Genomic DNA, 25,963 nt, shown 5'->3' with positions numbered 1-25,963 from the left:
AGTTCCAAGTTGAATCCAGGGGACAAATGTCCAAGTTGATGAGCATGATGATTACAGTGATATATGGGGAGAAATCATCAGATGACCCTATTATACAAGAAAATATGAAGACTTCGGGTGAGAATCTGAATGTTAGTGGTGCAACCAATGTGATGATAGCAAATGATCAAGAACAGATGAAGACTTCGGGTGAGAATCTGAATGTTAGTGGTGCAGCCAAAGTGATGATAGCAACTGATCAAGAACCTGTTAGGGGATGTGGTAATTCAAGTCAACTCCAAAAATCAAGTAAGATTCTAGAAGATGCTACGGAGATCATACTGGGAAAAGCAGAAGTTAAGGGTGAAACTTCTAATACGAAAGTGGAGCCGGACTCAAAGAAAATAGGCATAGAGGAGGTTCAAATGCCAGTAAAGAATGCCAAAAAGAATAGAAAAAAGAAGAAGATGACACCTCTGATTCCGATTCCGATCTCATATTCAGACTTGTTACCATTTCTCTTTGAAAGTGGGCTCTTAAAGCCTTTTCCTCTGAGGTACAACACTTATTTACGTACAGACTGGCAAGGTGTCAAAAGATCATGCGGTTATCATTCTCAAGAGTTTAGCCACTCTACAGAAGATTGTACGATCCTGAGATTTAAAGTTCAAAACTTCATCACGGAAGGGTTGTTATGCTTTGAAAATGGAAAACCTAAGCTCCCCGGAAGCTCAAAACTTATCGATGAAGGGAGATTTGCAAATCAATGTCTCTCCCAAGATGTTGGTTAAACGTTAAACCTTCAAAGCGAATGTTCCAGTGGTCAGTTACAAGGTCTTCAATATGATCATAATAACGGCAAGGAGAAAGTGGGATCAAAAGAGTTTTCATATAGCCAGATATATCCAAAGTTGCTCCAAGCCCAACTGATTGTCCCACGTCTGGCCAAGCCTTTGCTGCCCCCTTATCCGAGTTGGTATAATGAGGATGTTACTTGTGAATATCATACTGGAGCCCGAGGACACTCCATCGAGAATTGTAACAACTTCAAGCGATAGGTTCGAGATCTTTTGGCTCATGGAGTTATAGAGGTGGATGCTCAGCAGTTGAAAATTAATCGCCAGAATAAAGTTGATGGGGTTGAAACAAGTGAAGTACATGCCAAAGAGAGTGTTGAAAAGGAGAAAAATAAAATCAAGGAAAGCGAGATATGTGAAGCAGAGATAAATGACTCAACTCTTGAGACCTCTTTGATGCTAAAAAAAAAGATAGAAGTGGGAAGTAACAAGAAGAAAGTTAAAGGAGAGGTAGTCCGATACTGGCCGCAGAAGATGTCTTGGGAAAATACGACCCTCAAGGTTTTTCAAGTGCCAATTTCTGACTTGCTACCCGCTTTAATCAAGAATCAGTACCTCACTCCAAGGCCTTTAAGAATGAAGACTAGTCCATCCGCTTATGGCTATGACCCGAACAGTGCTTGCGATTTTCATCTAGGGGCATTGGGCCATCACACTAACAAGTGCATACCATTGATGGAAGAGATAGAAAGGCTCGTTGACAAGGGAGTCCTGACAAGAGAAATGATCGAGAAATGGGGAATAAGTGAGGGTAAAAACACTAATCCAACGGGGCACCCGCCATTCTAGGGAAAGTAGGGCCTTTTGGTTGAACAAGTGAAGGTTGTGCTCCACCACAATCGCATTTCCCATTTGCAACGTCATGTTTGAACTTGTTTTTCATCATTTCTCAGTTTTTTTATAACGATATTTAAATGAACTCATGTTACTTTTAGAATGGTGATCATTGAATCAAATTCATGATTTGAAATTATTTGAATATCAATTGAATTAAAAGCTCTTGAATGGTTAGAGTTATAAATTTTTGACAAAATGACAAGGTTGAATCTTGATAAAACAAGGACCTTGGTCTTATCCCCAGAAGATACAATCGAACACCATACATTTTTATTGCAGGGACCGATATAGCCTTCTTCTATCATAATGGAATGAACCATAGGCTTGGTATTCAGGTATGTATAGGAGCGGACAACATGGGGCATTTTTGTGTATGATGTTACAAAACCAACTAGATTACACTTTTGTTGATGACGTTCAATGATGATTATGATCTTTACGGATGGAATAGTCGAGTAGATGAGTCTAGCTTAGGTCAGTTGCTTGGGAATTGAACTCTAACAATGAGATTTTCTGACTTTCAACAACACCTAGACTATGACAGGTTCTTCTTGACAAGCTTAAGAAATTGGATCTGTATACCTAGATTATAATATTATATGTATATAATAAAGCTTGAGCTGTCCCTCTAGAGCAATTGGTTAAACGCCCCGGCTTTATGGATAGAATTCAGCTAGCCTGGTAAAAATGATTATGTGTATACAATAAAGCTGAGCTATTCCGCTAAAGCAATTGGTTATAGAGGAAACTCAAAAGCCCTGGCTTTATGAATAGATTATATTCAAACCATGACCTTGATTGGGTACTTGGCAATTCGGTGTATGCTCCACTGTGATTGTCAAGTCAAAGACTTTGTGATGAGATGAAGCCTTCAGCTAGCCCGATAAAGGCAAATTACAATAAAACTGATTTCAGCTAGTCAGGCAGTGGCAAATTAAATCAATTTTATAAATAAGGAGTTTCGGTAAAGATGGACTAAGGGAGTCAAGTAACACCTGTTATAGTCAATTTCACACGAGCACTCAGAAATTTCATTTTTAGATTGATATTTTTGCACTGCCTTTGTTAGAAGAATCTACGAAGCTTGAACAAATGGAAGATTTCAGAGAACTGAAATAGAAGTGTTCTAGAAAGTCTAGTAATTGATTATGCTAGTTACACCATTTTGTCCGTATCCGATTAAAATACCAAGCCAGAAGGAGGGGCATGTTGTGATGTTCACAAGGACCGAGAAATAAATGTAAGTTTGTTGGCCGAAACCTTAAAAAAATAGGAAGCAAACCTGAAGCCAACCCCTCAATTTTGACAATTGTCACCTGAAAATATTAAAGAGCTATTGATTCTTTTGATATTCTGTGAACTCTTGTTTATGATTTCATTCAATTGTGAGCCTGAATTAAGGGGCAGTGTTTTACAAAATTATTTCATTCTTTGATCCCTAAAATAAGAGAAAAGGGAAAAATATTTTCAAACAAGATAGTCTCAAATGTGAAAGGTCCTTGAGGCTGACGAGGCTCTTTTTGCCTCCATTGAAGAAAAAATAAGCGATGCCAGAACATGAAACATTCCACAGTGTTGAAAGCAAATAGTCCGAGAGATCAGAAGGACTGAGGAATGGAGCTTGTAATATTCCTTTGTGACGTTGTCAGTAACCAGTCAAGCAAATGATCACCATATGGGAAAGGGGCATATATCCTAGTGCATAGTAAAAATGCAAGAGTGTGACCAGTCAAGAATAAGATGATCACTTTATTTGAAGAGAAGGGCACGCATATCCCAGCTCATAACAAAAAGAAAGACATTGCGTTAGAAGGGTTGATCATTTCTTAAGTGTCAATGACAGCGTGAAGAAAAGCCCTCAAGCTATTTGACAACACTGTTGTGTAGCGGCATGAGAATTTGGGCATTCAAAGTCAAGAGATTTTGGTACGAAAGGAGTCATGAAGAATGAGCCTTACAAATTGAGGTGATGGGGCATTTTAAAGGGCTGTACCAGTATGAGATAATGTCGGGGCACGACTGAACCCACATCATGTTGAAATGACAAGATTCAGACCAAGAAGGCTTTGAGAATGAGCCTTACAATTTGAGGTGTTGGGGCATTTTGAAGGCTCTTACCTGAATAAGATAATGTTGCAACATTAGTGAAGGCTTGTTCCAGCTAGAGGTATTATTGTGGGGCATCTTTGGAAGCCAATGAAGACCTGTGGAACGATCATTGAATTGAAAAATGGTTCCAAGGGGATAAAAATGTATGAAGAATGAAAATGGTGAAACAGTGACAGTGGAGTTTACCATATATGATCATTTTGTCCATCATCAGTTGCATTATTCTGGTGATTTCACATGCATCAATGTTGGCGAGCCGAAACATGCCACTTTAATCTTCATTGAGTTTTGGTATTCTTGTAATCCCATACAAAAACTCTGGACGTTATGCAAAGAGCTTCTCTGGTTAAAAGATATAGGCAGAAGCCACAAGAAAAGATGAATGTGTTGACAAATGATTTACGAACCAGTAAATATGATGCTGAATCAATGTTGCGATCATGTTTTGTTTCCATTATCCGAGATGAAGGTTGTCATACGCAACTCCAAGGTTAAAATGAAAAATGATGTGGTGACATGAAAAGTTGGGATAAATCCTCCTTGTGATATGAGTTAAAGCAGAATAGATGCAACTATCCCATTGACCTTTGTGGAGTTTGGCGCAGCCATGTACATAGTCTCCAAAAACGGGGCAACACAATCATGCTTCTGACCATAGCAAGAAGTTGAGAGAGAAAACATTTTCTCCGAAATAAAGATAGATAACAAAGACGACAAGGAGATAGAAGAAGATCAGAGGGCTCGTCAAAAATGTAAGTTGGAAACTATGAGTTGCTACACGGGTATATAAAGCAGATCCTGGAAAGGAATGATCAAGTATAAGAAGACTAAGTTCACCACTTTGAAGTCAAATGAAGATGGAATCGGCATTTATGCATTCATGAGAACATCATTTGCATAAAAGAAAATGCATTACACTAATACATTTAATTGCATTTGTGTTCGTGCTTCATGCATAAACACATGGTTTTGACAGATCTTCCAGTGAAAAGAGAAGATGCATGATGTCAGAAGCCCGACAAGTCGAAAGGAAGATTTCAAACCTCAAACGCAAGAAATCACGTTTAGAGAGGCATACCCTGAAGAATTGAGAGGTCTAATCCACAGAAGAAGTATTACTCTAAAGTGATGACCATCAGATATAGAAGAAAAACATAGATGTTCGCGTATGAAAAGAGAAATCACTCGATTAAAGTGACTTGTACACAGAAGATTGGGGCAAAGCCAAGTCTTCACCAAAGAGTAGTGAAGCAAATCCATTTTGAGCCTTCACTAAAGAGTAGTGAAGCAAACCAAAGCTAAGCCTTCACCGAAGAGTAGTGAAGCATATCCTTTTTAAGCCTTCTCGGAAGAGTGTTTGAGCAAACCATCAGACTATCAGATGTAGGAGAAAAAGCAAAATTTCTCGAGTACAAAGAAAAGGAAACGCGCGCGAGGAGTTATTAACCGATTCAATGTCCCAGGAAGGGAGGGGTTCAAATGATAGTCAAGTCAAGGAAGACTCTCGCATTTAGTTGTGGCGAGACAAGCTCTCACAAGAGAAATGAATTCGAAAAGTTCGACCTTCGAAGCAAATCAAACTTAAGTCTTCACGAGAGAGTAGTGAAGCAAATCATCTAGAAGTCTTCACAAGAAAGTAGTAAAGCAGAAGAAAATGTTCGAGTTCCATACTCCCTAGAGAAAGAGGGAGCGAACCCGTAAGAAGAAGATGTTCGAGTTCTATACTCCCTAGAGAAAGAGGGAGCGAACCCGTAAGAAGAAGATGTTCGAGTTCCATACTCCCTAGAGAAAGAGGGAGTGAACCCGTAAGAAGAAGATGTTCGAGTTCCATACTCCCTAGAGAAAGAGGGAGCGAACCCGTAAGAAGAAGATGTTCGAGTTCCATACTCCCTAGAGAAAGAGGGAGCGAACCCTTAAGAAGAAGATGTTCGAGTTCCATACTCCCTAGAGAAAGAGGGAGCGAACCCGTAAGAAGAAGATGTTCGAGTTCCATACTCCCTAGAGAAAGAGGGAGCGAACCAGTAAGAAGAAGATGTTCGAGTTCTATACTCTCTGAAGGAATAGAGAGCGAACCTGTAAGAAGAATATGTTTGAGTTCCATACTCCCTAGAGAAAGAGGGAGCGGACAAGTTCGTTGAAGATTGTTCGAGTTCTATACTCTCTGAAGGAATAGAGAGCGGACCCGTTTCATGAAGATTGTTCGAGTTCTATACTCTCTGAAAGAATAGAGAGCGAACATGTTTGTTGAAGATTGTTCGAGTTCTATACTCTCTGAAGGAATAGAGAGCGGACCCGTTTTATGAAGATTGCTCGAGTTCTATACTCTCTGAAGGAATAGAGAGCGAACACGTTTGTTAAAGATTGAGTCCTATACTCTCTAAAAGAATAGGGAGCGGACCTGTTTATTGAAGATTTTCCGAGTTCTATACTCTCTGAAGGAATAGAGAGCGGACCCGTTTTATTGAAGATTGTTCAAGTCTTATACTCTCTGAATGAATAGAGAGCATACACATTTTATGAAGATTGTTCGAGTCTTATACTTCCTGAAGGAATAGGGAGCGGACTCGTCATTTGAAGATTTTTCAAGTTTCATTTATCCCGAAGTAGCAGAGAAGCGGATTAATCTTTTGAAGTTCTCATGACTAGACAAATTCGATCATCTTTTGATCTTTGCCCTATTCTCGTTACACGACAATGAGCAAAGAGGGGTAGCTGTAGATACTCGATTTATCCGGGGCTAAGTCGGAAAAACCCCAAACCATTTAGAAGCCCAAATCCAGCAGAACAGCTTCTATCACATAAAGATTTCCTGGAAACTAGAACCGGTTATGAGGAGTTAATAAGAAGTTATCAGGAGTTACAAAAACATGGGGTCATGATCATGAGCAAAAAGAAACTGTAAATGGGGTTTGTTTTAATGGGAATTAACCACCAGAAGGGGGGTCGATTTTTTGAGGACAGACAAAAAAAGAAAACGAGGACAGGGAGAGTTGGAGAGCACAAAGCAAAAACAGAGGAGAAATCAGTAGCCATTCCCAACCATTAACACATAAAAAAAAGAGAGATAGAGGTTCCAATCGGAAAATACCCATTCAAGCATATTTATTTAGCCAACAACGAGATAATGTAACCCTTACTTACCAGAGTTGAAGAGGAGAACCGCCACGTCGCTTGTATCCCCATTCCAGTCATCGAGGAGATCACGCATAAGAAAAGTCCCAAGGAGTCTCGCCGTTGTATGCATAAACTGAAGAAGCAAAATAAAGTAATTTTCTATCGGTACTTCGATTTCCAATATTTCTTTATGTGTTCTTATTTTCAAGCAAATGAAAGATATGAGAAAAGAAAAAGTTTAGTTCGTTACCTTTTTTGTTAATTCTGTCTTTACCAAGTATAAGGAAATCGAGAGTTCTGGTTGGCCTTGGTTCTGTGTGGCTCCATTGGTCGTTTAAGAAGGAGATCGGTGAGGTTTAAAAAGGTTTGGTTAGGTTTAATTTTGGCCTTGGTGGTCGTTGTGTGTGGTGGTCGTAGTTTCTATGGCTGTTGGGGTAGCCAGTCGTGTATGGTGGTTCAAGGAGAGGAGTGACGCTGTTGTTGGCTAGAGGTTTGGTCTGGGTTTCGTCGGACCATGGTGGCCGAGGCTTTAGGTGAGCAGGGGAAAGGGTTCCATTATGTTTCTGTCGAGAGAGTGAGGAAGAAGAATGGGAGAGCGGCTGAGGTCTTTGGAGGAGAGGATGAGAATGATTTAGGGTTAGAAATGTTACCCTAAAATCCCATATATCAGAACGCCCAAACGGCGTCGTTTAGTCAGGTCCAAAACGACGGCGTTTCATCAGGCTGGAATCTTCTGTGTTCTAGGATAGTGGGTTAATTGCGTGATAGGTCATTCCATTTTCGGCCTGCTTCTTTATGATCCTTAAATTGAATTTTATTGAGTTTTTAATTTCGTATCTTAATTTTATACGTCTTATATCTTAGCCCAGAATCATGTTATGGCCATTTTTGCACTGTTTTTACATTGGTTGTGTAATTTACGGAACTTTCATTTTGGTCCTTGAATGAATCTTTTGCACCTTCTTAATTTGGTCTTCATATTTATGAGCGCTTTTCATTTTAGTCCTGAAATGTTTTTATGTTTTATTTTTGAAATGTAATTTGTAATTTTGGTTGTTTGACAATTTAGTCACTTAGCATGTTTTTTTTATTTAATAGTTAATTCCTACTTTGCATGCTTAGTTTAATTTTATTTTATTATGGTCTTTCATGGTAATTTTGAATGTGAAGTTGAGTTATTAATAGTATGTTTTATTGTATATATTGTTTTATTCTAATGTATGTTAATGTTGTAAATACATATATATATATATATATATATATATATATATATATATATATTTTAGATTTAAAAGTTTGTTTGAGTGCATGGCATATTTTAATTAGTTTTTGCATGACATTATTTTGCATAATATGCATGATAACCTCATTTGCATAACTCGACCTATTACATAATCGGACTAAAGGTAATACCCTTTTAATTTAAAATTGTCTTGAGTGGTCTGTCTTAACTGATTAGAGGGTCGTTTTGATGATTTTAAATTAAAAGTGTATCCCGAAAGTGAAACAAAAAAATTGATGCGTCACTTAAAATTTGGGAACGAAAGAAAAGGAATTGTTCGTTTATTTAAATTTATCGAGAAAATATTGTTATAGCTTTTAAGATCTGGTCTCGATATTTGTAAATAATCGAACACTCTTTATCTTTCTAAAACGACTCGGTAATTTTAATCTAATTTATTTAAGTGTTGTTGAATGTTTTAAATTTACATCATTGTTTTACGGGATCAAAAATCAAATTAAATTCGAATTTGTAAAGTTCATTATAAAGACGTTAATTAATCGATTAGGTACCGATTTAGGACGTTGTGGGGGTGCTAATCATTCCCCACACGTAACCGACTCCCGAACTCGGATTTTGGTAACGCAGACCTTAATCTGTTGTTTTAATTAAAAATTAATTTTTATTTAAAATAACAAATATTTTTGAGTGCCCAATCACACCCTAATCCAATATTGGTGGCGACTCTTTGAACCGTATTTTTTCGATCGTAAAGGAAATCCAAAATTTTTCGAAACGAGAGGTTTTTAAATCACATTTGTTTTTAAATTAAAAATCAATTGAAAGGGATAATCAAGAATTCATGTGGTTTTTAAAATCTCACATTTTCACCTTTCGAGAAAAAAATTGTTTCGACAGTTGCCTCTGACGTTCACTCCTTTTTAATTCCCTTTCTTTCCACAGGTGTTCATATTTTCTGCGATGCTCTTCAATTTTGTGTGCATTAGGTTCCACCTGCAAATTGAAGGGCTACCATGAGAAAGCATTTATAGAAGAAGACTAATCAAAGAACAGAAATTTTACCTTTTCAAGTACTGCACAAATCTCCTCATCATAATCCAAATTTGATGCTAGATGCAGATCACTTGCTGCTTCTTCCCATTGGCCTAGCATGGCCCTTGCCATGCCTCAAACTTTATATCCTTTTGCTGAGTCGGGATTTATCTAAGCACAGAAAGTTAAACTTCAAATCATCAGCTTGATGCGAGGAAAATATAAGATGAAAACTTAAATACTCTTTGGTTAAGATAAGCAACTAAGCAAGCACCAAGGGAAGACGGGATGGTACCTTTACAGCTGCACCAACATCACGGATTGCAGCATTCGGTTGGCTCAATTTAACAAAGATGCTAGCTGATAAAGAGCATATCAGAAGTTTAAGAGAGAAAAAAGTACTTTTACAGAAGATGATAAATTATGCTTTAAATAAAATTACCTCTAGTTGCATATAATATTGCTGAAGTGGGATTTAGCATGATAGCTTCTGTTAGATAATCTATTGCTTCGTCCAGCTTACCTGAAGGGGGAAAGAAACTTAGAATTTGTAAAGAAAAGGCCAAAAACAAATCAATTTGAAAGGTGCAGTATGCCTTCAGATATTGCATCAGTAGCTTTTAATTTTTCCACTTGAGCAACATCCCGCTTTTCCTCCGGAACTTCAACTGAAGGGTCTCCCATCTGAATTAAGAAAAGACATAATATTTACTAATTTAGCATGTAAGTTTATCACAATCCACTTAACTGAAATAAAATACAACAGATATAAGCGAAATATGCATGATCGCAAACTTCTTGTGGAGGATTGTTGTCAGGTTCCACAACACCACTGTTATCTAACTCGATATCAGACTCAACAATATCATCATCTTCATTTGAAGAGAAGGGTTTCTCGGCATCAGAGTTTTGCTCGGGCTCCGTCATTTTAACACCGCCTCTATCCTGCAAAATTGGCATAAAAGATCAAGATCTAAATGAATTTTTCACCATCACTACTGCTACAAAAGGATTAACTTAAAAGACCAGCTCGATGCAAAGAAACAAACTCGGTAGTAAAAAAGGTAAATCCTAAGCAGATACCCATTTCATGGATAAAGAAAATTGAAGAAACAATAAACTTTTGCTACAAAAATCGAACCTTTAGTAAATAGTAAATGAGCTGAATCTTACCGTTTGTGCATCGGCTGGAATTTGAGCTCCCAGACTTTACAAAAAAAAAATATCAAAACATGTAACTCTACATCAACGAATCAGAAAAGCAAAGGGAACACACACACATAAATATATATGAGCTGGAAAAAAAATTACCTTTGGAGATAAGACTTGAAGAAGGAAAGAGGTGGAGTGTGGATAATTGAAGGGTTTGATTTGCAGTGATCAACAAATAGCTTTAAGTCTGCTACCTCTGAAGCATCCATCACGGTAGCCTTCAAATATATTCCTCTCCCTTTCTAAGCTTTTTTTTTAATCGATAATCTGAAAGCTAATGCAAATGAAGAAGACGATTGTTGATGATAATGAAATGGTGTTGGCCCGCATTTTAATCAAACTTAAAACGGTGATATTTCGGCTGATGGAAAAAGCCCATGGAACTAGTGGTGGAGCTCACCGTACATCATCGTTTTTTTCCTTCTTCACTCTATTTTTACCATTTAAAACTATGTTTTTTTAAATTTTATCATAGTTTTGATTTTTAATTACATTTTATTAGTCGATATTGATTTTAATGCTTTCAATATAAATTTTGATAAAAAAATATTCTTTCAAATATTTTACGGCAGTTGTTGATCGTAAGTTAATTATAAAAATAAAATTAATGAATTAACTTAAAAAGTTCTAATTGATTTTTTTGGAAGTTTTAAAAAATATACAAAATATTTTTATATAAATTTTTGGCTTAATATAAAAATAAGTATTTAAAATTTACATTGAAAAATGATTTGGTGATTACAAAATTTTTTACTAAAAATAATTGTCTAACGTTTTCTCAACTACAATTTTAGGTTTCTATCATTATATTTTTAATTTTTTTAAGTTTTTATTAATAAAAATATTATTTTAAAAAGTTAAGGAAAAATTAATTTATTTATAAGAAAATTCCAAATTTTTAATGAAATAATAAAAAAAACTCTAAAAAATTAAAATCTGACGGTGGTTCGAACACTTGAATGGAATTGCATGGTGGTACGAATGGTAGTGGCGTGTGGCTTATGGATGTCGGGATTGACAAAAAAAACAACGGTGGCTTAAAATCCGACTAACCTTTGAACACTTCTCCACGGCAAACAATGACACGTTACGATGAGAGGCCGACCAGGTTTTATCGAGGGTAAACGTCGGTACAATAAAGGTGGTGACAACGATCACGGTTGGTCGGCAGATGTATATGGAAGGAGGAATGAAAAAGAGGGAGGGGGCACACACCAGTTGTTTGGGTTATATATATATATATATATATATATATATATATATATATATATATATATATTATTTTTAATTTTTTTAAATAAATTCTCAAAACTATCAGAACGTGACACTTTTCACTTAACAGTCAAATTTAATAATTGTTATAGTTCATGCACCTAATGTACCCCGATAAAACGTTAGACGCCTATTTTTAACGACGGAATCTTTAGGCACTAAAACTTTTTCGATACAGTTTAGATACTTATTTTTGTATTAAGCCAACAAAATTATTAATATCATGTTAATTAATTTTATATCATTAGATCACATCTATTGTGTTAAAAAAATCAATATAATTAACAATGATTATTTTTTTGAAAATAAAAATAAAAATTCATGTGAGACATTGAAATATCAATGAGAATTCAAAATTTAAGTTTTTCTTAATATATTAGATTAAATTTGAATATTTAAAAATTTTATTTGGAACAAATGATAATATCTTTCCAAAATCCAAACAATTAAGACCAAAATTTTAATCACTCTCCTTATCATTTTTTTTTATGGATAGAGAAGAATAGATAGTTAAAATTTAAATAAAAATAATAATACCAATAATAACAATGCTTTACTTACAAACCGGAAATATTATTTTATATTAGTGTCGTAAATTTGATAAAAAAATATTTTTAAATATAAAAAAGTAAAATGTTTGAATTATTTAAAGATAACATATGTCACATTTATTGAGTAAAATAAAAGAGAAATTTTTTCTTATATTTTGACTTTGTATTAGTTTTACGAAATGATAAATGATGAGTTTTCATATAAATAGAATCAATACTTTAAGGGATTATTTTAGATATTAAGATTGCATGAATTATTAACTGAAAATTATTGATATCATAAGGAAGAAGATTTTTTAAAATCCGATGATCATAATAAAATTGAAATATTAACTTAATAAAGATAAAGTATAATTTATTTAAAAAACGAGAGGAATATTTTTTAATTTTTGTTAAATAAATGGAAGATAAAATGAGAAAAAAAAGTAAGCGGAGAACTAAAGCCTTCCCATTGACATAGTTGCTCTGTTTCTAGTAATAATCATAGAGAAAATAACCTCAGTGACCAAAAATCCCATATAATATACGATTTTAACCAACTTTTTCCGGATTTGCCAAAATGACCAACAAAATCGCAATGCGATCGCTAATTCGCAACGCGATCTCCATTATCGCAAATCAGTTTCCAGATTTGCAACGCGATTATGACTATCACAATGCGATTTTCCAATTTCGCGTTGCAATTTTCCCAATTCGCAATGCGAATAAGTAAATCGCAATGCGAATTTGGAAAATCGCAATGCGAATTTGAAAAATCGCAATGCGAATTTGGAAAATCGCAATGCGATACTGACTTTCGCAACGCGATACTGACTTTCGCAACGCGATTCTGCCTATCGCAACGCGATTCTGACTATCGCAACAAGATAATACATAATCGCAATGCGATTTTCAAAGTTCGCAACAGGTTTTAGTTTCGCAACACAAATGTTTTGGGTATATATCTACGCAACAGCAACAACTCATAACCTAAATCCCTAAATCACAACTCATTCCATCTCCATCTATCACTCTCTCCGGCTACATCCGTTCCTATATCCGTTCCTACATCCTTCCCCATCCGGCAACATGTTTTAGTTTCGCAGCTCGTTTGTTTAGTAAATTAATTTACAACCATGAAATCATCTAATGTTGATCATGTTTGGATAGATTTGTGTTTTGGAGAATGTTCATGGTGTTTTACAATATATGCCTTTACCCATGAATCTTTAACTAAAACTGCCATTCAAAAAGTTAACTTATGAAACTCTAATGTTACGTGTTTCAAAGAAATTGAATTTAGAGCCCCTAAGTGGATTTAGGCTATCTTATCAGAGAAATGGTAAAGTTTATTTGTTAACCGACAATTAAGATGTTGAACGGTTCATTGCTTACATTAGTGTTTCAAGTGATGATGTTACATTGTATGTTGTTGAACCTAGAAGTAGTATTGTTGGGTCAATAGCGGGTAGTAATCAACTAAGTTTTTCTCAAAACCCACAACCTTTCTCTAATCCAAATCCCAATCAACTTTCAGCACCAAATTTCGGTTTTCGTATTGACCAGTTAGACGATGATGAGCCAACAGAAAAAATTGTGAGTACTAGTCAGTATTCAAAATTTGATCTTGGTCAATACCCGGACTTTGATCTTGGTCAATACTCGGATTTTGATGATGTTTCAGAAGAAGAAACAGACCCTGTGTGTAATGATTTTGATATTGGTCAATACCCGAATTTTGATGATGAAACAGTCGTTGCCGAGGAAGATGTTGTTGAAGATAATGAGGAGGAAGTTACGACTGTGAATGAACATGTTGAACATCCATTCTGTAATTCATATAATCCTGAAGAAGAAAAAGAAGAAGAAAAAGTCCCCGAAGAAAAGAAAAAGAAGAAAATGCCACGGGAGTATAACTGGAATATACCAAAATTACTTCAGATACCGGAAGAAGAGTTGGTAAAGAAAGCAGTTGATTGTTACACAAAAGTTATTCGTATCAAGAAAGATGATTGTTTTGATACAAAGGAAGACTTGAAGATAGCTTTGTATACGAAATGTGTGGAAGATGGCTATCAACTAAAAGTTAACAAATCAAGCAAAGATCGTTTCGAAACAAGGTGTATGATTGACAAAAACTGTACGTGGCGTATGATTGCAAAGAGGATAAAAGATTGCGAAATGTTTCAAGTTGGGACTTTTATTGATAAACATACATGTTCAAGAACCCAAGTTTTTCCTCACCATAGACAGGCAAACAAAAAGGTGTTGGGTGGTTTTCTGGCTGAGTTAATATTTTTGAATGGCAGGGTATATCGGGGACATGAAATTATGACTGACATGAATGCTCGGTTCAAGATTAGTATATATATCATATTCTCAAGCTTGGAGAGCCAAATGTTATGCCTTGGAATTGTTGAGGGGGTTGCCAGAAGCATCGTTTGCCCAACTGCCGGCTTATTGTCACAATTTAAAGCTGAAAAATCATGGGTCGGTAACTCATATCAAAACAGATAGAGATGGACGCTTTGAGTTGCTGTTTATTGTCATTGGTGCTGCGGTTAATAAATCAATATAATTTTGTTGACTCATTTTTGTTAGTTACATGCATTTCAAATTTAAATGATTATATTTCTTGTGTATATTATTTTGTAGATTCGTTCGTTTATTACTTGCATGCACCCATTTATTATAGTTGACGGAGCACATTTGAAAGGTTGATACCTTGGAGTAAACTTATTAGCAGTAGCCATGGATGCTAACAATGGAATATTGCCAATAGCTTACGGGGTTGGCAAATCTAAAACCTCTTATTCATGGACATGGTTTATGGGGCATCTTAGGGATTGCATAGGTCCTATTAGCAATCTGACAATCATATCCGATAGGGCAAACTCAATTGACAACGCTGTTAGAAGGTGTGTTTCCCAGATGCTTTTCATAGACTTTGTGGTGTTCATTTGTATAGAAATCTAAAATCAAGGTCTGCTGGTATAAAAAAAGCATAAATGAACATACTGGAAGGCTGTAAAAGCTTATCGGGAAGTGGATTTCAATAAGCATATAAACTGTTTAAGACGTGTTTTGTCTCAGTGTGCTCAAACACTAGAAGATGTCTAAGGGTGAAGAGAAGATGATATCGACATGGACAGTAGGCTACCTGGCCGACCAAAAAATCACGATCGTATACCGTCTAAGGGTGAAGAGAATATGATATCGACATGTAGTCGGTGCAAGGAAAGTGGTCATACAAGGTTGACCTGTGGATCACCAGTGCCATCACAATCATCTTTTCCTCTACAAAAATATGGATCCTCATCAAAATCCAAAGCTCATATGGTGTCAAGTAAAAGGCAATCAAAATCGCAATCATCTTCAAAATCCCAATCACAACCGGCTTCACCTTTTGGGACTGTTAACTTAAGTGATTTTTAAATGCAAACGTTGTATTATGTGTATTTTATGTGTGTACTTTTAACATTTTCAGTTAGGCATGTTGTTGAGTTAATCGATTGACGGAATCGGCCAAGAGGGGGGTGAATTGGCAATTAAAAATTTCGGTGGAAGCTTTTGCAGAAAATTGAAAAGATTTGCACAGCGATTTAGAGTGGTTCGACTTTCTCAATCAAATCTACGTCCACTACCTTAGCTATCACACTAAGGATTTTCCAACAAATTCACTAATTTGTTTTCTTTTGAGAGTTCTTGAGAATATTGAGCACAATAAGTGTTCTTGAAAGCAAAATGAATATTGAATGAAAATAGGCTTGAAATGCTCAAACTTGAGGTTTGATGCTTTCTCTTTGATTCTCTCTTGATTCTAGTTGCTTGATGTTTCTTGTTTTTGATCAATGGCTTCTAAGCTTCTAGTTGCTTGATGTTCTTGTTTTTGATCAATGGCTTCTAAGCTTGCTTAAATACACCTTGAATCACTTCTGAACGTTGGGGATGATTAGAGAAGATATTATAGCCGTTTTAGTGTGAAAACATTTAATAAAACAGCTTAGAGCGTGAGGGGAATCGGTTCCTAAGTGTAAAATTCAAATATTTCGACCGTTAAACAGGGGGGAATTGGTACCCCTTGGGGGGAATCGGTTCCCTCTGAGTATACTGGAATTCTCGGAGCCAAACTATTCAAGGGGGAATCGGTACCCCCTATGGGAGAATCGGTTCCCTCCGAGCATTCTGGAAATCTCGGAGCCAAACCATTCAGGGGGGATCGGTACCCCCTTTGGGGGGGAATCGGTTCCCTCTGAGCAATCTGGAATTTTTGACTTTGAAATGGTTCGAAATACTTTGTAAAATTATTTTGAAATTGTTTTATGATTAAAACTTAATTTTACACTTGAGTAAGGATTAAAAATGATTTATGAAAGATTTGGAGTAATGTTTTGATATTCGAATAATTATATCGAATATACTTAGAAAATCATTTGGAAAATCTTAAAATCCATTTAACTTAATTTGTTATATCGAAATATCAAAATGTTTCAACAATCTCCCCCTTTTTGATATAACAAAACATTTTAGTAATTTTAAGATTTTTGAAATCAAGTTTTGAAATTACTCCCCCTTACTTTAACACTTCTCCAATTTATCATGTAAAAACATTTAACACCTATTCTTCTCCCCCTTTTTGTTAAATCAAAAAGACATTGTAAAACAAGGTTTTGAAATCATTTAGCCAATTGATTTAAGAATAAGCTTAAGCTGCTAAGATCACAATCAAAAGAGAGGTTAGCCATTAGTTTCATAATCAATATTCATAAATAATGTGATATGGCAAAATTGGTCATATTGCTAATAATGATGTAAATGATGCAATAACTAAACCAAATAAATCCAAACATTAAAACAAATCCAAAGTCTAACAATCCACAAAATCCAAAATATTCAAAATGTTGAGACAATATTCGTTTTGTTCAAAGTTTTAAAACTAAACACATAATCAAGCATTCGGATCGGTAGGAGGAAAACGGGCTCGCATAGCAGCCATTTCGTGAGTGAGTTCATTAATACGAGCGTTGGTTGCTTCATTGTTTGCACACATCTCCCGAAGACTCTCTAATTGTTGAGCTCCCATTGTGGATAAATGAGACTCTATAGAGGTAAAGCGCGAATCCATGGTCGCATATCGGAAATCAAATGTCTCCATAAAGGATTGAAAATATGGAGGCATTTGAGTCGACTGTTGTGCGTGATCCTCGGGTTGTTCAGGCTCATCTTCAGCTTCATCGATATCCCTCATTAATTGTTCAAACTCGGGATCTTCGTCAGCTTCGGGTGGAGCTTGTGAAGAACTAGCTCCCAGAGTATTTGCAGAAGATCGAACCCATGCACCGGTTTCCTTATTTTTGACCCATCCCGCTCTTGTTAAAGAAAGAAGATTGATTTGTTTCTTAAGAGAAAATGAGGCATCTAGACCAACTCGAAAGTTCGGCTTTAGAAAAGAGATTACTAAGGATACAACCGTAAACTAGTGAAGAACAGAGTTTCTTATTTGGCACTAGGTTAACGGTTTCAACAATCTCAGCAAAGATAATCTCGGAGAGTTTATTTTTATATTGTGTTCAAAACAGTGCACCACCAAAGATCTAAGCTCTAAGAGTTGAATATCGACACCCGGATGGTCAAAACCAAGTGATCATGAGATGAAGAAACGCTCATGAAGATCTAGAACACTGCACTATTATTTTGTTTATAGCGAGAGCCTAAAACTTGTTTTTCGTTTGATAAACCTTCATTTTCAAAGCCTAAGGCATTGGCTATGTAAGCCAGATCAAGATGAAAATATTGACCTAGGAGGTAGGAACGTACTCCTATGGTTTTGGTTTTGTCACGATTTTTGATACAAACGGCATTACTATAGAAGATACGAACAAGTTGATGATAGACAACGGGTTCAAGTTCGAAAAGTTTATCAAATTTCCATTCGTGCAAGATAGGGAGATATTTGAAGTTAATATCAAGCATAGCTTGAAGAGATGGGATACATTCTTCCCTAATCTTATACGAGTCAAAATATTGGTAAAACCAAAAACGATAATCTTTAGGACCCGGTTGATTAAAACAAGAATTTTGGATAGTCAAGTTGGGATCACGATTTGGAATAGGATTTTGAGGAATAGGAGGAGGATTTGGTGGTGGTTTGGTTGACGACTAGAACGACTAGATAAAGACCTAGGACGTTTAGGATTTGACATGGTGAAGGAAATCGGAATAGACCGAATAACCTGTAATTTTAAAACAAATGTATGCAATTCAATTAATCCTAAAACTCAATTGAGTCCTCAATATTTCAAGTTTTTCTAAATCAATCCTAATGGGCAAAGTTTTTGAGAAACTTTTTTTAAAAAATACGGTTTTGAGAAATAATATATGTATAGTTTTCATAACAACAACATAATTTAATCAAAACACAATAATTTGAAAAACATTTTTTTTATTAATTTCGAAAATTTAAAAGTTTTGAAAAATTCTTGTGTTTTGATGAAATTAGTTGTAACATCTAGTTTCTAATCACTAAACAATCAATGCCCGATCACTATTTCAACCTAGAACTAATTAAAACTAATCCTATGTTCAAAAACAATGAAATAGAGAGTTTAGAAAAATTACCTTGAAAGATGAAGATTGAGGGGATTTAGATGTTGTTTGTACGATTTTAATGATTCCAACAGGTTTAGAAGATGATATATGAAGCAAATTCCGATTAAATATCGTTGATTTGAGGCAAAAATGGAGATTTGAGAGATTTAGAGATGTTAAACGGCGGAAGAGAAAAGAAAATGAGGGTTTTGGGGTTTTGGGGTGTTCTGTTCGATTTTAACAGAACCCCAGGGGGTATCGATTCCCCTGTGGGGGGTATCGATTCCCCTGTGGGGGGAATCGGTTCCCCTTCAAAGGGGGAATCGGTTCCCTCAGGGGGGGATCGATTCCCTCTGCACCAAAATGCTAAAATCCAATTTTTAAGCACACAAAATGCTAAATTAATCTTTTCTAGTGGTATTGGCAACTCATATATTGAAAAATAATTATGTTCAAACAATTAAATTAATCTTTAATCGATTTTTGAACATAAAATTAATCAAGAATCATAAACTCCCCCTAACTAATAGCAAGAATGCAATCAAAAATTATTATTGTAAGCATTTTTTTTAAGATTTATTAAAAGTGCTACAATTATTTTAAACACTAAGTAAAGATAGGTCAGTTAAACCTAATTCTCTTCTAAGTGTCCAAAATCTTTCCTTGTCTAAGGGTTTTGTAAAGATATCCGCTAATTGGTGCAAAGTATCAACAATTTCTAGAACTACATCTTCTTTAGTGACATGGTCTCTAATGAAGTGATGTTCTATTTCAATGTGCTTAGTTCTAGAGTGTTGATGGGATTTTTAGTGAGAAAAATAGCACTAGTATTGTCACATTGATAGGAATAGTACCTACTTCATTCCATAATCAAAAAGTTGTTGTTTCATCCATAAAACTTGTGCACAACAACTACCGGCTGAAATGTATTCCGCTTCAGTGGTAGATAATGCAACACAATTTTGTTTCTTTGAAAACTAAGAAATCAACATATTTCCAAGGAATTAGCAAGTACCGGAGGTGTTTTTCCTATCTAATTTGCATCCTCCATAATCCGCATCAGAAAAAGCATGCAAGCTAAAGCTAGAGTCTCTAGGATACCAAAGTCCTAAACTAGGAGTGTCCTTAAGGTATCTAAAGATTCTCTTAACACTAGTAAATGTGATTCCTTAGACATGATTGAAATCTAGCACATAAGCAAACACTAACATAATGTCCGGTCTACTTGCAGTTAGATAAAGCAAAGAGCCAATCATTGACCTATATAATTTAACATCTACACATTTACCTCCTTCATCTAAGTCAAGCTTTGTTGAAGAGCTCATTGGTTTCCAGTCCAAACTTCTTGAGCATATCTTTGACGTACTTAGCTTGATTAATGAAGATGCCATCTTTTCTTTCTTGATTTGGAGTCCCAAGAAAAATGAGAGCCCCCATCATGCTCATCTCAAACTCACTTTGCATTAGCTTAGAAATTCTTGGCAAAGAATATCATTAGTAGAACCAAATATTATATCATCAACATAAATTTGAACTACTAATAAATCTTTACCTTTATGCTTTAAAAACAATGTAGTGTCAACCTTCCCTTTTGAAAAACCTTTTTCAATTAAAAAATTTGACAATCTTTCATACCAAGCTCTAGGAGCTTGTTTTAAACCATAAAGAGCTTTTGTCAATTTAAGAACATGATCCGGATATTTTGAATCTTCAAAACCTGGAGGTTGTTCCACATACACTTCTTCATTTATAAAACCATTTAAAAATGCACTTTTAACATCCATTGATATAATTTAAATTCATGAAAACATGCAAATGCTAATACATTCTAATTGCTTCCATCCTAGCTACGGGAGCGTATGTTTCATCATAGTCTATGCCCTCTTCTTGAGTATACCTTGAGCAACAAGTCTAGCCTTGTTTCTCCTATATTACCACTTTCATCAAGCTTATTCCTAAATACCCATCTAGTACCTACAGTAGATTTATTACTAGGCCTTTCAACTAATGTCCATACTTTACTTCTCTCAAATTGATTTAATTATTCTTGCATAGCCATAATCCAATGTTCATCATTTAATGCTTCTTTAATATTCTTAGGCTCTATGCATGAAATAAATGCAACATAATTACAAATATTTCTAAGAGAAGATCGAGTTGTTACCCCTTTGGACGGATCACCTATAATCTCACCACCCTTGACATAGTGTACTCTCTTGGATAAGATACTTCCCTTTCTTCAATGGTTGGATTCTCAAGAGGATCATGAGTTTCCTCATTTTTCGTTTCTTCCTTTGATGACGGTTCCCAACTTCATATCTAACGCCATTTGTATTTATAACACCTACATCATCATTCACACAAGAACTTGACATAGTGTACTCTCTTGGATAAGATACTTCCCTTTCTTCAATGGTTGGATTCTCAAGAGGATCATGAGTTTCCTCATTTTTCGTTTCTTCCTTTGATGACGGTTCCCCAACTTCATATCTAACGCCATTTGTATTTATAACACCTACATCATCATTCACAAGAATCCTTCCTCGAAGGGGATTATCATCGAAAACAACATGTATAGACTCTTCTACAACTAAAGTTCTTTTATTAATACTCGATAAGCTTTAGAATTTAAGGAATAACCCAGAAAAATTCCTTCATCACTTTTTAGCATCAAATTTGCCAAGGTTTCTTTACCGTTGTTTAAAACAAAACATTACATCCAAAGGATGAAAATAGCTAATGTTAGGCTTTTTATTTTGAGAATTTCATATGGAGTTTTCTTTAAAATTGGTCTAATCATTATTCGATTTATAACATACAAGCGGTATTTGTGGCTTCCGCCCAAAAATATTTTGGCAATTATTTTCACAAAGCATGGTTCTAGCCATCTCTTCTAAAGTTCGATTTTTCCTCTCAACAACTCCATTTTGTGAGGGGTTCTAGGTGCTGAAAAATTGTGGCTAATACCATTAGAATTACAAAAATCAATAAATCCAAGATTTTCAAATTCAGTGCCATGGTCACCTAACACTAGTTATAGAGTAACCTTTTTCATTTTGGATTTTTTTGAAAATGTGATGAACTGTTCTAATGCTTCATCTTAGTACTTAAAAATAGAACCCAGTATATCTAGAATATCATCTACCAAGACAAATGCTATTGTTTTCCACCCAAGCTAGTAGTCCTAGTTGGCCCAAAAGATCTACATGGATCAATTGTAATACTCTACTAGTTGATACGTCATTAATGGATTTAAAAGAAACGTGCTTTGTTTTCCTTTAGCACAAGCATCACAGATTTTATCATTATCAAATTTAAGCTTAGGCAACCCTCGAACTAAATCACCTTGAATTAGCCGTTGCAAAACACTCATACTAGCATGTCCTAGTCTCCCTATACCATAACCACTATCATGTTCATCCTTAGAAACTAGGCACAAATTAGTCATATCAATAGAATCTAATGCACCATGTATATTTCCTATTCTATGACCAACAAGCATAATATGATTAGATAATGTCAATGACTTTACAACCATTAATATCAAACATGACATTGAATCCCTTATCATAAAATTGACTAATACTTAATAGATTATGCTTTAATCCATTCACATATAAAACATTTTTAATTTGTATGGAAGAGGTATTACCAATAGTACCAATACCTTCAAGTGACCTTTTGAATCATCACCAAAAGTCACTTCTCCTCCATTTTTGGCGTTAACTTAATGAACTGGCTTTTGTCTCCGTCATGTGTCTTGAGCATCCCTATCAGGTACCTGAGTTTGAATTTGTTTCCCCGTGCCTTGTAGCAATGCTCTTTCTTACAAACATAGATTAATTTCTAATTTTTGGTACCCAAATTCTTTTGGGTCCATATTCATTAGTTTCCAAATCCTAGTCCCCTTAGGTATCCATTTGTGTAGGATATCTTTATCCTTAGTAGTAATGAGTCCTTTAGGAACCCATATACTCTTAAGATTTTACCATTTAAGGTTCGTTGAGGATTCTATGATTGTAGTTTCTAAAATCTTTTCTAACAAAGTTAGATTTTGAATTTTCCTCCTTTTTCAAAATGTTTTGTTCCAACTTTATCAAAGAGATTTTAAGATCATCAATTTTCTTTTGATGATCATCATTGACCTTTGAAAGTAAATTTTGCAAATCTAAATTTTTCTTTTCAAACTCTTCTAGTTTGATTTGCAAATCTTTGATTTTACTTTCAAGATCGTTGTTGGTTTTGGATATGATTTATTTTCATTTTTCAATTTTGAAACATCATTTTATTTTTAAAATAATTTCTGTGGGCAATCATATTTGACATGCCTTGGCTTTTTGCATTCATCAAATGATGGTCCTTCTCTTTGTGGTCATCTTTGAGGCCTTCATTTCGTTTGAATTTTCTTCTTCCTCGGTAAGGTCTCATCATTTTTTCTGAACCGTTTGGCAACAATGCCCATTTCCTCGTCATCATCATCATCATTAGAATCACTCTTATCTTTTGTGGATTGAGAGCAACTCAATGTTTTCTTCTTCTCCTTCTCCTTTGGTGTCTCTTCAACTTTATCAAGGTCCACCTCATCTTCAAGCATCATCTCATGAGTGAGGAGTGAACCGATAAGTTCTTCAAGAGTTAAGGACGATAGGTCCTTAGACTCAATGATTGCCGTCTTCTTTGATTGCCATGATTTTGGGAGGGAGTAGACTAACTTCCTCACAAGCTTTTCATTTGAGATGATCTCTCCATATGATTTGAGACCATTGACAATCGTTGAAAATCTGTCCGTCATAGCTTTGATGTCTTCATTTGGTTTCATCTTGAAATTTTCATAGCTATGCGTTAGAATACTAATTTTTGATTTCTTTACCTCATCGGTACCTTCATGTGTGACTTGAAGCTTGTCCCATATTTCTTTGGCGGTTGTACACGATGAGACTCTTCCGTATTCATCTGGTCCAAGAGCACAAAAAATAATATGGATGGCTTTGGAGTTGAGCTGGAACATTTTTGTCTCTCCTTCACTCCACAATCTTGGATGAGTGATAGGCTTGATGTATCCTTCTACTATGACATTCCATGCTCCCATGTCACTTGCTTGAATGAAGTACATCATTCTATTCTTCCAATAGGCATAGTTAGCCCCATTGAAGAAATGAGGCTTGTTGACGGGCATCGAATCGAGACCGGAGTCGAAGTTTGAAGCGGATGCCATTGATGACTTTGATTATCGATATAACTCTTCCCGGATCTACTCAAGAGGTGGTTAAACCTTCAAATGAGTCAAGCTCTGATGCCAATTGTTGAGTTAATCGATTGACGGAATTAGCCAAGAGGGGGGTGAATTGGCAATTAAAAATTTCGGTGGAAGCTTTTGCAGAAAATTGAAAAGATTTGCACAACGATTTAGAGTGGTTCGACTTTCTCAATCAAAGTCTACGTCCACTACCTTAGCTATCCACACTAAGGATTTTCCAATAAATTCACTAATTTGTTCTTTCTTTTGAGGCCAAAGAGATAACCTTACAACTCCCTCAAGAATATACCCCAATTCTTGAGAATACTCTTTTCTCAGAGAAGATTACAAATTTGCAAACTTACAAGAAAACCTCACAAGGTAAGATGTTTGCACAATTCTAGAACAAAGAAAAGAACACTCAAAGATAAATACAATTGAGCACAATAAGTGTTCTTGAAAGCAAAATGAATATTGAATGAAAATAGGCTTGAAATGCTCAAACTTGAGGTTTGATGCTTTCTCTTTGATTCTCTCTTGATTCTAGTTGCTTGATGTTTCTTGTTTTTGATCAATGGCTTCTAAGCTTGCTTAAATACACCTTGAATCACTTCTGAACGTTGGGGATGATTAGAGAAGATATTATAGCCGTTTTAGTGTGAAAACATTTAATAAAACAGCTTGGAGCGTGAGGGGAATCGGTTCCTCCTTGAAGGGAATCGGTTCCTAAGTGTAAAATTCAAATATTTCGACCGTTAAACAGGGGGGAATCGGTACCCCTTGGAGGGGAATCGGTTCCCTCCGAGTATACTGGAATTCTCAGAGCCAAACTATTCAAGGGGGAATCGGTACCCCCTATGGGAGAATCAGTTCCCTCCGAGCATTCTGGAAATCTCGGAGCCAAACCATTCAGGGGTGATCGGTACCCCCTTTGGGGGGGAATCGGTTCCCTCTGAGCAATCTGGAATTTTTGACTTTGAAATGGTTCGAAATACTTTGTAAAATTATTTTGAAATTGTTTTATGATTAAAACTTAATTTTACACTTGAGTAAGGATTAAAAATGATTTATGAAAGATTTGGAGTAATGTTTTGATATTCGAATAATTATATCGAATATACTTAGAAAATCATTTGGAAAATCTTAAAATCCATTTAACTTAATTTGTTATATCGAAATATCAAAATGTTTCAACAAATGTATTAGTAACTTTAGTCTGAACATTGCTATGATTTGTTCAGTTGTTATCACTTATTAGACATTCATTTGACTATCGCAACGGGGAAATAGCAACGCGAATATGACTATCGCAACAAGGAAATGACTATCGTAATGCGGAAATGGCTATCGCAACGCGAATTTGACTATCGCAACGAGAGAATCGCAATGCAAAATGAAAATCGCAATGCGAAAATGAAAATCGCAATGCAAATTTAGTTTCGTATTGCGATTTGTGTTTTGCGTTGCGATTTTCATTTCGCATTGCGATTCTCTCGTTGCGATAGTCAGTTTTGTGTTGTGATAATCTGTTTTGCCTTCAACATAATGCATATTGAAAATCAACAAATCAACTATTACATTTCAATCAATTAAACAAGCACAAATAAGAATTATGTACACATCAATTAAACAAATCAACATTTACAAATCATCTTTTACAAATCAATTAAACAATCAAAAAATAATAATAATTCTTATTTCCTCATCAATTATTGAATCAACTTTTGCACCCATACATCTATTTCACGCAGCTCACTTAAGGATTAACCTGCATAAACCAAACATTTGCTCAAACAAGACTTCCTACACATCTAAAACCTACAAACAGCAAATTATTGAATTATAGGTACTTAACCAAACATTTTCAAACCAAAAGGAGTATATATGTTAACAAAACTTGTATTTGACTTACCAATTGTTTATGGATACTTTCATAACGCGGATGCAGGTAGGC

General features: G+C 35.3%; 1 pseudogene; it reads right to left on the bottom strand.

Annotated features, from left to right (window-relative positions):
• Window positions 1-10,667, bottom strand: part of LOC120205158 — a 32,644-nt pseudogene extending 21,977 nt beyond the window's left edge.
• Between the last annotated feature and the right edge of the window lie 15,296 nt (window positions 10,668-25,963).

Source organism: Hibiscus syriacus, unplaced genomic scaffold (genome assembly GCF_006381635.1).
Source record: "Hibiscus syriacus cultivar Baekdansim isolate YM2019G1 unplaced genomic scaffold, ASM638163v2 tig00012307_pilon, whole genome shotgun sequence".
In the NCBI taxonomy this organism is placed as follows: Eukaryota; Viridiplantae; Streptophyta; class Magnoliopsida; order Malvales; family Malvaceae; genus Hibiscus; species Hibiscus syriacus.
Note: the sequence above shows the minus strand (reverse complement) of the source record. Positions and strands in the feature narration are given on the sequence as shown.